This window comes from Hetaerina americana, unplaced genomic scaffold (assembly GCF_022747635.1).
Source record: "Hetaerina americana unplaced genomic scaffold, ioHetAmer1.1.p SCAF_4, whole genome shotgun sequence".
NCBI lineage: Eukaryota > Metazoa > Arthropoda > Insecta > Odonata > Calopterygidae > Hetaerina > Hetaerina americana.
The window spans coordinates 27,585,297-27,597,377 of NW_027286985.1; the positions used below are offsets into that span (position 1 = coordinate 27,585,297).

At 39.1% G+C, this 12,081-nt stretch overlaps 1 protein-coding gene across 1 annotated transcript in view; it reads left to right on the forward strand.

Moving 5' to 3' along the window:
- Positions 1 to 220: 220 nt before the first annotated feature.
- Positions 221 to 12,081, forward strand: part of Liprin-gamma (liprin protein kazrin) — a 146,735-nt gene continuing 134,874 nt past the window's right edge. Inside the window, exon 1 of the mRNA XM_071590373.1 lies at positions 221 to 886. The gene's annotated coding sequence lies outside the window, so the exon portion shown is untranslated. The remainder of the gene's footprint in view (positions 887 to 12,081) is intronic.

Below are 12,081 nucleotides of genomic sequence, written 5' to 3' on the forward strand. Positions count from 1 at the left end.
GTGACCCTCTCTTCTTCTCTCTCTTCTCATTCCTCTCTCTTTCCCACCCCTCCCTCCAAGAACCGAAACCCTCAAGGGTGCGGAGAAAATAGAAACCCTCCCTCCCTCCGCCTCGGAGGAAGGCTATCGTCTTCTTCGACGCTACCAAGAAGGAAGGATAACGGCTAGTTCCCTCCCGACGACGAAACGACGCCTCGGAGAAGTTCTGTTGGGCAAATAGCGTCCCCCAACAGAACTCCCGGAAGCTCTCTCAACTTCGTCCCGCCGAGTCCTTCCCCGGAAACGTCTGGGCCGGAAGGATTAGCTCCGAGAACCTCCTGCCCCTCCTCTATCAGCCCTCCCCCTTTCAAAAGCCTCAAAGGAGAGGAGTGCAAAAGTGCCAGGGAATCCCGTTCAAGACGTCCAGCTTACGTCCGAGATTGATTCGACTCTTTTTACTCGGGTGGTGTGAGTCACCCGGAGAGGGTGAACCTCCCTGGGGGAACCCCCTGGGGGTAAAGGAAGCCGGACACCCTCGGGTGCTAGTGGAGGGAGACAGGAGAGAAACTTCTCAACTCGGATCGTGTTGGTGGTGGTTGCAGAAGAGCGTCTTCTTCGTCTGGCAGCGAAGGAAATAGCGTTCGGCTTAAGAACGAAAGGGAAATACGGAACTTATGCAACCCGGAGGCTCGTGTGTTCTTAGGGTTGCCTAAGCGTGAAGGATAACGTTTTTCTTCCTTGGACGATCGAAACGTGCTGATCACCACATGCCGCCGGGGGGCGGTTGGGTCCGCCATGGTGACGAGCGGCCAACCGAAGGATGCCAGCGGGGGAGGCCTCGGGAAGACCCATTCATCGAAGAGCGACTGGAGAGACTGACACCTCGGACTGCTGGGCCGCCAAAGAGGTAACGAATAAAGGGATTGGAAAGAACGGAAGATGGTATGGCAGATGGGTGTATTCGTCGCATGCATGATAGTAAAGGAACATGTCCAAAAAACTCCGTTCGCGTGGATTTTCACTGTTTTTCCGGAATATAAAGTGATTAGACGTGATCTCCGGTTGAGAGTGCCCATTTATGACCATTATTCATGACAGGAAACGGTATTATAGCCAAAAATCTCAGGACCGAATTTCACTAAGAGGAAGTTCGCGGTTGAATACAGTCAGTAGAAGTGTCTCAAGGAACAAATAGGTTTTATAAAAGGTAATTAGGCGTAGTATAACTTTAATTTTCCAGGAATATCTCTAACTCCGTATAAGGTGGTGCAGCTAAGCACCCTGCCAGAAGTTTCATTCGCTTGCATGTTATTAATCGAGAAGTAAGTAATTACAAATAAGATATATTTCTGTGTCATCAAATTTCTTGTGAATCATTATCATTATTCATTTCGCATCTAATGGTAACTTCATACGCGACTGGGAATGGCGCAAACGGTCTCATTAGCAAGACGGTTTCTTCGCCACAAAGAAACAATTTTACCTTTTCGAGCATTTCGTGTGTCTGGATTCAGCTTAGTTCCCGAGCGTTAGCTTTCCTTGGTGGCCATAGTTAGGAGAGGGAACTTACATACAATACCGCAGGTAGTAGAAATCTTTTCTCCAAGATCTCGGGTTCTTGGAGAACGGTATACTGTCTTTCCTGAATGAGACAGGATAACTGTGAAATCACCAATGCAATATAAATACAGGCAATGTATTTTGTAAAAGTAGGTTTTTGACGATTTCTGAAAACTTACACATTTAGTTCAGTCAATGATTTTTAATCCATCTATTTTTGGCACATTTATGCGCCCTAACATGTATTTTTGTAAAAACCTATTTCAGTAAATTCCATAACTCCAAGCGCAACTCATAGCATAGCATGCATGTGACTAAAAACGATTAAGAAGATACGTGAAACAGAGCATTGGCTACTTAATTATTTTACAATAAGAGGGGAAAAGAGGGAACTGAGTAGGAATATGTTTATTAATGGCCAGAGATAAAATATTGAGGTGCTGAGAATAAAAACCAAAATAACGGACGAGTGAGAAATGGGGGGCGATGAGATGTAAAGTAGAGTAAAGAGTACTAGGAATAAAGAAAAATCGCGGAGGCATGCCAAAAGAATACTGATATTTCATGAATGTAGTGGGAACACATTAAAAAATTAGATTGTTTCAGAGTATGAGTTGTATTCCTTTTATTTAGAAGCTTCATTATTATGAGAGCAATTAGATTAAAACTATATAATGTAAATCACATTTTCAATAAAGACGGCCTGTTTTTATGGCTTCAAAAATAGAAATTCAGAAAACATAATCCACATTTTAAAGCTTCTCCCACTCCTCCATTAGAATGTCACAAGTGCATGCAATTGATAGAAAAGTGCACATCAACAATTCGGATATTTTTCACGTTCTTGTCGTCAATATTTTTACAATTTACAGAATTTGAGTATAATTTGCAGTTAGATTTCATTTCGAGAATTTGTGGGAGTCTTCGAGGGACGGCATTGTTAGCGTAAACTGGGGATTCCAAACGACATCAAAGGTCTTGAAAGAATTATTTAAATACTACTTTTCGACCAATCTCTGGTGTCACATTTTAAAGAAAGCGTGTGTGATGCAGTCGCAATAATTCAATCAACGAAGTTGTAAAATAACTCCATTTCTTTAGACACGTGTATAAGATATGGTTACGGTAACACTGCCGTCATCTGAAGGGAGAAACCAGAGGTAGTTCCAGTTTCATGGCATCCATTATGCTTCAATTTTACATTCTGTCCGCTCTTCTGACGCCTTTCTGCATTTTCTCTCGCAGTCTCTTAACTGTGAAAAACCTAATATCCAATTTCTTGATACACGACCCTGATGGTCTTCTTCTAGCATCTTCAATTGCTTTTTTTTCATTCATAACCATCCCAAAAATATTCGTCAACAGTACTCATTTCGCAGGATATGTTTTTTCAGCTCACTTCAACCCAGAAAAATTATTCTTGGATTCATTCCTTCTAAAATATTTTTACGACTTGATATAGTTCAATGAACTATATTCTGCAGCCTTACATGCCCGAGTTATTTTATTTCAGTAGATGAGTGTCATATGTATCTAAGAATTCTTACTTGGAGTATTACGCTATTTGTAATCCTGAAGCTTCTGATACAAGGGCTTCCGATTTCCGAAATATGATAGAATTATATGGTAGCAGTCATTTCATCGTTTTATTCTGTATCAGTATATGTTTTGTTACATATAATCATCCTGACGCTAAGTCATAGAAAGTTCTTTTCTCCTTATCTTAAATGACATTACTTTCGTGGAAATATTGTGAGCCAAAAATAAATCCGCCTCTCTTATACAAAATTAGCTTCATAACTGAAAATCGGACTAAGTTGTTTTTTAACAATCCGTACATATCCATATAAAAAATTCAATATTATTTTTATTCCCAATTATACAAATCAATTTCTTTATGTCTTTATAATTTCTACTGAAGGTATCGCAATACCCTGGTTCAAGTACATGTATACTATTCAACATATTATAGAAATATTAGTATATATAGTATTTTCGCAATACCAGTCAAAGAAATCCTTCAATTACTAATTCATTTGTTATAACACCTACGCACAAGTGTATATCTTTTTTTCCATGTGTGTATTCTCTAAAGGTATCTTTTTCGGCCAATCTATTTTATTTTCAATATAAGTTTCAAGTTTTGGGGTTAACAGAAATTTTGCTTACACTAATCTCTTATTACTAAACTTATTAATAGATTGATTTTGTTCCTTGCTTTGTCCATTGATTAATAAATTTTTTTAACACATGAAAATTTCTCCAGAAATTTATTCGACTTATTTGGAAAATTTTAATCGACGAGACATGAGTTTGTCATCCAACCATTCGACAAATACTTTTCTACATTAAATCTTTGAAAATGGTTATTTTGTCTAAGAAGACTTGTAAAAATTAGCTAAAAATTTTAATATTAAGGAATGAATTATGAGTGTAAGAAATTTATTATTAAACGTTAAAAGACACGTACGTTAAGTGAAATTACCTTTCACAACTGAAAAACTGAAGTTGCCCCCTTTCACGGCGTGCTTTCTCTGCTCTTATGCGGCGAGAATAACCCCTCTGTTTTGATCCGCTCTCCCTTCAAGTTCGTGCCCAAGAAAGTGTCCCGCAAAAACCACAGAAAAGGACCAAATTATATTACAAACCAAACAGATCTTAAATTCCAAATGACATTTATTACGATTATTAATTAAAAACTTCATTTCAATACTTTCCACAGTTTCTTTCGAGTGGATAGTCATGGTGGAAGCCGAATGAAGACCAAGTCAATTTCGCAAAAAATTTCATTTTTCACGAGGTCAATATATTCTTAATCAATAAAAAAAAGTCATTATTTGGGATGAATTCCAGCTTCAAGCGTCGAATAGATTATTCAAGTTGTAATTGTAATCAGGTTCTTTTCCACCGGTTAAAATCATCGAAATCACCACTGAACAGCCGTCCAAATTACTCAACTTTAATATCTTCGTAACTGTAACAACTTCGCTGCCGAATAGTAGGAATAAAATTTTGGAAATTTTCGGGTTGTCTTCATCAAAAACGTAATTGGCTAAGTGAACGGAAAAACCGGAGTTATACAGCGCCTCAATGGATGCCAGATACCATCCATTATTAGAACTCATATTGCGAAAAATCGGAATTAGTCGCAATCAATGAGAAACTAATTGGATTGATGGAACTGAAAAGGTTCGCGAAGGAAGAAGAACGTAAGAGAATTATAGGTGGATAATGGTGGCTAATTCGAGTGTTAAAGAAGCCTCATTGGCCCGGCCAGACCCGAGTGAAAAGGTTACTTTCCCTTTCAACCCCAAAATCTTCAAAAATGTTGGCTCCGATGGCAGGCAACAACCCCATCGTTCATCTTCAGTGCGGGGTGTGTAGGCGTGGTTGGGTTAGATATTTATGGCACGAAGATTTACTGATGGTAATTGTATTAATTACAGAAATATTCAGGAATAAAAGAAAATGATTGACTCCCCTCGAAAATATAATGGTTATTGGCATAAATAACCAATTTCCTTAAACTGCGTATACTATTCATACCAAAAACTTCATGCCAACTTCTTCCATTACCGCGAAAAACAATGCATTTAATCTCATAAATATGAAGCGTTTTATTATACAATAAGCTATTGAAAATTTCGTCGACTGGAGCAATTAGTTAGAGCAAAAATTATAAAATCAGTCAGTAGACCATTTAGTACTCTAACATTCGTTACTTTCGCATTACAAATTTCTCTCAATTCTGCCCTCAAATCATTATTACAGTCTCATTGATAGTTGAATCAATCTTTCTCTCTTCAGCAAAATAAGTATATCGCTGTGTTACTTACTAAAATTGTTCTCCCACCCTGAAGTACAGAAATGATAAAAAGAGATAAAAAAAGCAATTAATTCGCAGATAAATCTTAATATAGTCCCTATTTGGTATTTTCAACTTTCAATCAATTATAATACTTTTATTAGGTTATTTGGTACATTTTATTTATCTGTATTATTGATGCCGGTTTTCCATAATCGCAAATAAAAAATGACAAGCCCTTTCAGTTTACCACATTCAGTATTCTAAATACAATAAATTTAGTTCAACAATTATCAATGTATCATATCTACACGTCATTTAAACTTTAATTATATCCCTGAGTGGAGCTTGATACATTTCATTTGCAGCTGCTGCAGAAGGTTATTACATACACTGTTTATGAAATTTCAAAAAAAAGGACCCTGAAACATTACATAAATAACGAAAACGCCTTTCGCTTTAATTATTTATTTGTGATAACGGAACAAAGCACGTCCGACGACATTAGATTACTAATTTTGAGGTATTTTTCGTTACCTTTTATAATTTTGTAAATGATATGCTGCACCCCTGAACTTTCCTCTGAAATTGCGAGAATATACACGTCGATAAGAAATTAATTAATTAAAAAATATTATTTATAATTACACCTTTGTTTGCCAGCAAAATATTCATTCGGTTTTCAGAATAATTCATTTTACAGATAGTTTTCGTCCCAAATCACCTTTGATGAAAAATAAAATTATTGATTATCTAACTAGTTAATTGTAATAATATTTGTACCATATTTAAGGGTAAAATGGAAGAAGGGACATTATGGTCTCAACTTTTCCCGAACAAAGACGTTTATCTATCTATCTTTTACCCTCCCTGAGGTCGACAGTTCATCTTAAATGCTCAAATCACATTTGGCAATATTCCTATAAAGATTCATCATAATGATATTGATACAGATACCCAAATGGAATTTAACTGAAAAGGAAGATCAAAAAGATAAGGAGGAATGAGGATATTGTGAGAGTGTTACGACTATTTAAAAGGCTTTACGCTGTTGAGACACTCCAAAGAATAGAGATAAAGCAGTATTTTAGTTTATAACAATTCAATTCACTTGTGCCTCATTCGCTCCCCTATGAAGGGTCTTCTACGGAGTTGATTTGTAATGGGGAGTGGGGTGCATTAATCGATATTAATTTTAAAGTGATAAGTATGAATTGTGGATCATAGTAACTACGCTATCATTATTTTTGGTATTCTACTGACTAAGGTAGGTATTGAATATAAACAGCCTATACGAGTACGATTGTACAGCAATATATTTACTTGACTTTAATAACAAAAACTCCATCACAGTTTCCAACATTCCATTCTCAAACAAAAAGCTCAGACTTCATCTTTCCTGCCCTCTTTTGACTTCTTACTCTAATAATTCTTATTCTTGTATTTCTCATTCTCATATCGTAGCTATAAGGAGGAGATTTTGCTAATGATTACGTGAGAACAGGCACTATTAAGAAGGCAGTAATAAAAGCGGAAAAAATCACTAAAAAAGTGGCGGATTTTTCTAAAGGTTCTAATCAGTAAAAAAAGGAATAGAAGCTACGAAAAAATTACACGTTATCGTCAATGTTTCCTTTATTGAAAATTGGCGACAGAGAATTTGTCTCCCTTGATACCTTAAAACCACTGGGATTCCCCTGCTAATATCAGCAACTCACCTCTACCGTACTTTCAAGTATAAACCTGGCTATACCTGTCCCCACAATTTTATCCCACTGTTAAATACTCTACAACATCTTTGTGCAACTCTACCCTTCCTCCCAAGCCTGTTAAGAAAAACAGGTGGCCTCATTAATGATCATGAAGTTTAAACGGTCACATTATGTAAAAATATCTTGTGATTATGACCCCAAGTGTAAGACATGAAAACACTCAGATAATTGAAAACCCCTCAGTCGCGAATTGGTACCGTTGTAAATGCGTTCCTTAGGTGGGACACCCCGGTTGTGGAGATAAGATGTAATGGGTTACACGTTGCGTGAGTTAAACGGATGGAAATTTCACATTTTTTTTAACCTCCCAAAAATATTTCGGGATTTCTTAAAAATAGACGCAATCCAGTAGTTAGTCGGTTCATTGACACCACACCAGGGCCAGCCCTAATCCCGAAGAGAGGGAGAGAGATGAGGGAGGGAAGGGTGACGGGTACTCGCCCCGTGCCCCCCTCTCCTCCAGTGTCCGCTGATTGGGCCATCGATTCATGGCACGGAATGAGAGAGAGAGAGGAAGTCCGATTTGAATCATTTATTAGGCCCCGTGACAATAGAGAAGGGGGGCAGCGGCCACGGAACAAGGAGCTGGAGCACAGAGGGACGGATGGCTCGTCCTCCTTTTTAGCGCCTTTAGCCATGATCCGAATGACGAGAGGTCTGCAGCGGAGGTGGACGTGGAGGTGTCCAGCAAAACAAGCCCCCCTCCCTGTTCTCGTCTCACTCTCCTCCCTTGCACAACCAGCTCCGACCCCGCTTCCTTCCACGGCCGCCTTCAACCCCTAGGGGTTAATTTCTCCCGCCCTCGACTCATAGCTCACACATCATTCCCTTTACTCAGTCACCCTCGAAACCTTTGCACTACAAACCCTGACACACCATGCTACTACACTTCAGAACACCCCTGATCCCTAAACCATCCCCCTCCCAAGACCTCCCCGCTTCTTCCTACATGCACTCGTGACCATCATCCCGACCCCTAGCCAAGTTCGATCCTTGATGGGTCTCCGATCCCGTCCCTCCGCTGAAAGAGATGGAGGCTGGGGCGGGTGGCGTAGGGGAGCTTTGGGGATGGGCGGGAGTGTGGTCACATGCGATCGAGGAAGGGCTGCAAAGGAACCCTCCATCCCTCCCTACCTGTCCTGGACCCCCTCTATCGCATTCTATTCCCCTAACCATCCCCTCGTCCAACCTACCTTAATTTCCTTGCTCCCCTCCAACCTCTCCAACCCACTGAAATGCCACCTTCCCCTCCAACCTTCGCCAACCCCCCCCCATTCCTCCCCCGGGAGACTGCCATACCCTCCTTTTATTTCCACTAACTGAGAAGGAGGGGGAGGAGGCTGCGTGAGCCATCTGCGATGGGGTGGGGGGTGCGTGTGTTTGAGAGGACGGAAGAACCGGTTTTATCTGTCCTTTGCTTCGTTCCCTCCAACACTCTCTTCCCCTCCCTCTACACTTCTCACCTTACTCTTTCTCCCACTCGCTCTCTCTCTTCTTCTCCTCTGCCATTTGGATTTTGTATTGTGTGCCCCGTGCATTGGAAGCTGCTGCTTCTACTACTAGGAGAAGAGCTTCGGTCATCCTACTCGTGTAACACTCCACTCTCCTTCTTAGCTGGGAGACGCCCTCGCTACCTCTGCCACTGAGAGAAGAGGCCCATACGACGCAAACCGAGCCATTGCGTGGGTTCTGTGAGACCTTGCGCGTCGGTCGGAGTCGTCCTTTTCGTTTTATATGGAGAGAAGGTTCGCAAACTAGGTTTGCATATCAACGGGATGCTGGAGAGAGAGGAAGGCGACGCTTAATTAGCGACCGAGGATGATATGGTAGGCCAGCCGCTGTTTCGATAAACATATAGGTGGGGGGAGCGTGATTGACGGTTTTTTCTCCTCAGGGGAAGGATACGCTTCCTATCAAGCGGGAAATTAATTCGACCGAAAGCGTGCGTCAGTACGTTTGTCGGTGGAAATGTTACCATATTTATTTTTTCCGCTGTATTTTCGAGAATCTCGACGCACCGCACTGTGTACGTGAACGACGATTCCTCTCGACTGGATTGCGCCGGTAGTTTGTGTACGTGGGATCGTGAATGAAAGAGAACTATGTTTGGTCAAACAACACAGCCGACGCATGTGTACACACACGTGAACACTGTGACTTTGCGAACATGAAGTGACTTAGAAAATATGACGAACTCAAGGCTTATTAGAAGTTGTGTAATAAGTTGAAGTCTGATGGAATTACAACTGAATACGTATTTTCTCGGAATGCCCTCAATGTTTCCGAGACACAATCTCCTCAAAAAGCAATATTTTATCTTGTCGATTAAGATAAAACTGCTGGGTGTGTGATCCATTGACACATATTTCATATTCAGAAACGATTTCCAAAAAGAATCAAAAAAAAGGACCAAGGACTAAAAGGCGGGTAAATTGATAATATATAATAATAGTGTGGATTAAAACCGGATTGGTGGGGTGAAATTACACTATTCTATTTATTAGGTAATTATTATATTTTAATTAAATATCAATAATAAAAATAGTAATAAATAAATAATAATAATATTAAATATCCGATCAATAGATCTGCCGTTATAAGTTTGGCTTGATAATATAGGCTATATTTCGTCATTTATAAGCTTACTATTGGGTATGTTTACAGGGATCTAATCAGAAATGATATTCTATAAATTCCCACTCATTCGATAAGTTGTAAATGACCATTTAGAGTAGTAGCCACTGTTGTTTTTCTATTTCGATAAGAATTCAAATTAAAAAGTCACGGCCTTAATCTTCATATCATGAAATTCAAGCGGTAAGAAAGTAAATACTAATGTCAGTTGAGTAGTACATATACTTATATCATAGACAGTCAATTTTTACCAATTAAGGCACCCTACAAAGTCTTTTATCTCAAAAATCTACCATTGCCGACTCTTCCATTTAACTAACTTATGAAATAATAGGATACCAAGTGTTAGCTTCAATACCAATTCTTTGTTAATTTGGAATTGCCATTGATTAAAATTGTACGAACTTTTTATCTTGATGTTAAACCACTCGAACCAAATTTTAGATGGGATAAGACTTAACTAAATCAATTCATGAACTTGGAATGGACCAATTCTATTAATAAAGCATTTTTTGTTTGAAATCGAATTTATTTTCGTTTGCAAAGGAAACAACGATAGATTTCAACTAATTACGGGCCACAAAATAAGAAATATATGTGAGTTCACCTGTAAGAAGCTCGGCTTCATTAGAAATGGTGTGATAAAATGAAATTAAAAATAAAGAAGGGGCATAATTATCACTTTGTAAATTAAGAAAGTATATGAAAAATGTTAATTACGGATTTCGAACATACTCAAAAAAGCCATAACGTTTTCAATTATAAAAAGAGGAGATTATGTTGCAAAGAAACTAGGAATTCTCATTTCACGAAGAAAACATCCAAGACTTAGACTTTTAAAAGTGTATAAGACACATAATTGTTCTTCTGGTATCGAGGGAATTATGAAATCCCTTCTCGTATCGATAAATTAAGTAACCGGGATAAAATAAAATAAATAGGTCCCAGCACTGCTAATGATGATACTAATAGCCTCCCTTTCTTCGCATAATTTGCGATCAAATCACCACCAATTGAAGTCTCTCATTTTTGTCGAAAAATATAGTATTTTCGAGTGGTGACGTCAACTCACTTTCAATTTCACTGACGTAGCCTTGACTATGCTAATATTTATTAAACACTGACTTAGAATTATTTGGAAAGTATGTTTATCTTCTTGGCAACTTTCTGTCTATACTTTGACGGTCCCCTGTCATCTGAAGTTTCTTTTACCAATACAACGCATTTCCAAAAGTTTTTACTGTCAAGGTTAGTGCTGTGAAAATCCCTACCAAATTTCCCCGAAGCGGGTCAAAGTTGTAGATTTCAAGTTGTCATTTTACATCAAAGTGAAAAATACCACTTCCTTAAACATACTACCTTGATCAAAAAGTTCCCGGAATAACCACCGTGTGGCGCTCCCATCGTTCCGATTTGAGTTCTGTTTTTTTTGTTAAATTGGTACATCTGTTGTTGATATTCCCTTTAAATCTTAGTGTCATAACTTGACATTTGCAAAAGTTACGTAGCCAAGAGTACATCTATCTCTGTGTGTGTTGGCGATTTTTTACAATTTCAGAAATGGATTTAAATTTGCAACAACGAACTTGTATTAAATTTTGCGTAAAAAACGGATTTAGTGGCGCACGGACGTTGGAAATGTTGGAAAAGTGTTTCGGCAACGATTCTCTAAAAAAAACGGTCGTTTACCAGTGGCACGAGCGGTTCAGAAGTGGTCGTGAGTCAATCGAAGATGATGAACGCAGTGGCAGACCATCGACATCGAAAGTCGGTGAAAAAATTGATAAAGTAAAAGAAATGTTGATCAATAACCGCAAATTAACCATCAGAGAAATAGCGGAGGACTTGAACATTGCCTATGGATCCGCCCAAGACATTGTGGTTAATGATTTGGGTTTCCGTCGTGTAGCATGCCAAAAGACCTCAATTTCATGCATAAAAGAGACCGTGTTGACGTCGCAAAAGACATGATTTGCGAGGCTGAATCCGATCCCACATTCATCAAAAGGATCATTACTGGAGACGAGACGTGGGTTTATGAGTACGACACGCAATCCAGACATCAGGCAAGTGAATGGCGTTCACCAAATGAGCCGAGACCAAAAAAACCACGTCGTTTTCAGTCAAAAAAGAAGGCAATGCTGACGGTTTTCATGGATTACAACGGTGTAGTGCATCATGAATTTTTGCCAGAAGGCCAGACAGTAAACAAAGAGTATTATTTGGGCGTTATGAGACGTTTGCGTGAAGCAATTCGCCGAAAGAGACCAGAAATGTGGGCAGAAAACTCGTGGATTTTGCACCATGATAACGCACCGTCGCACAGTGCTA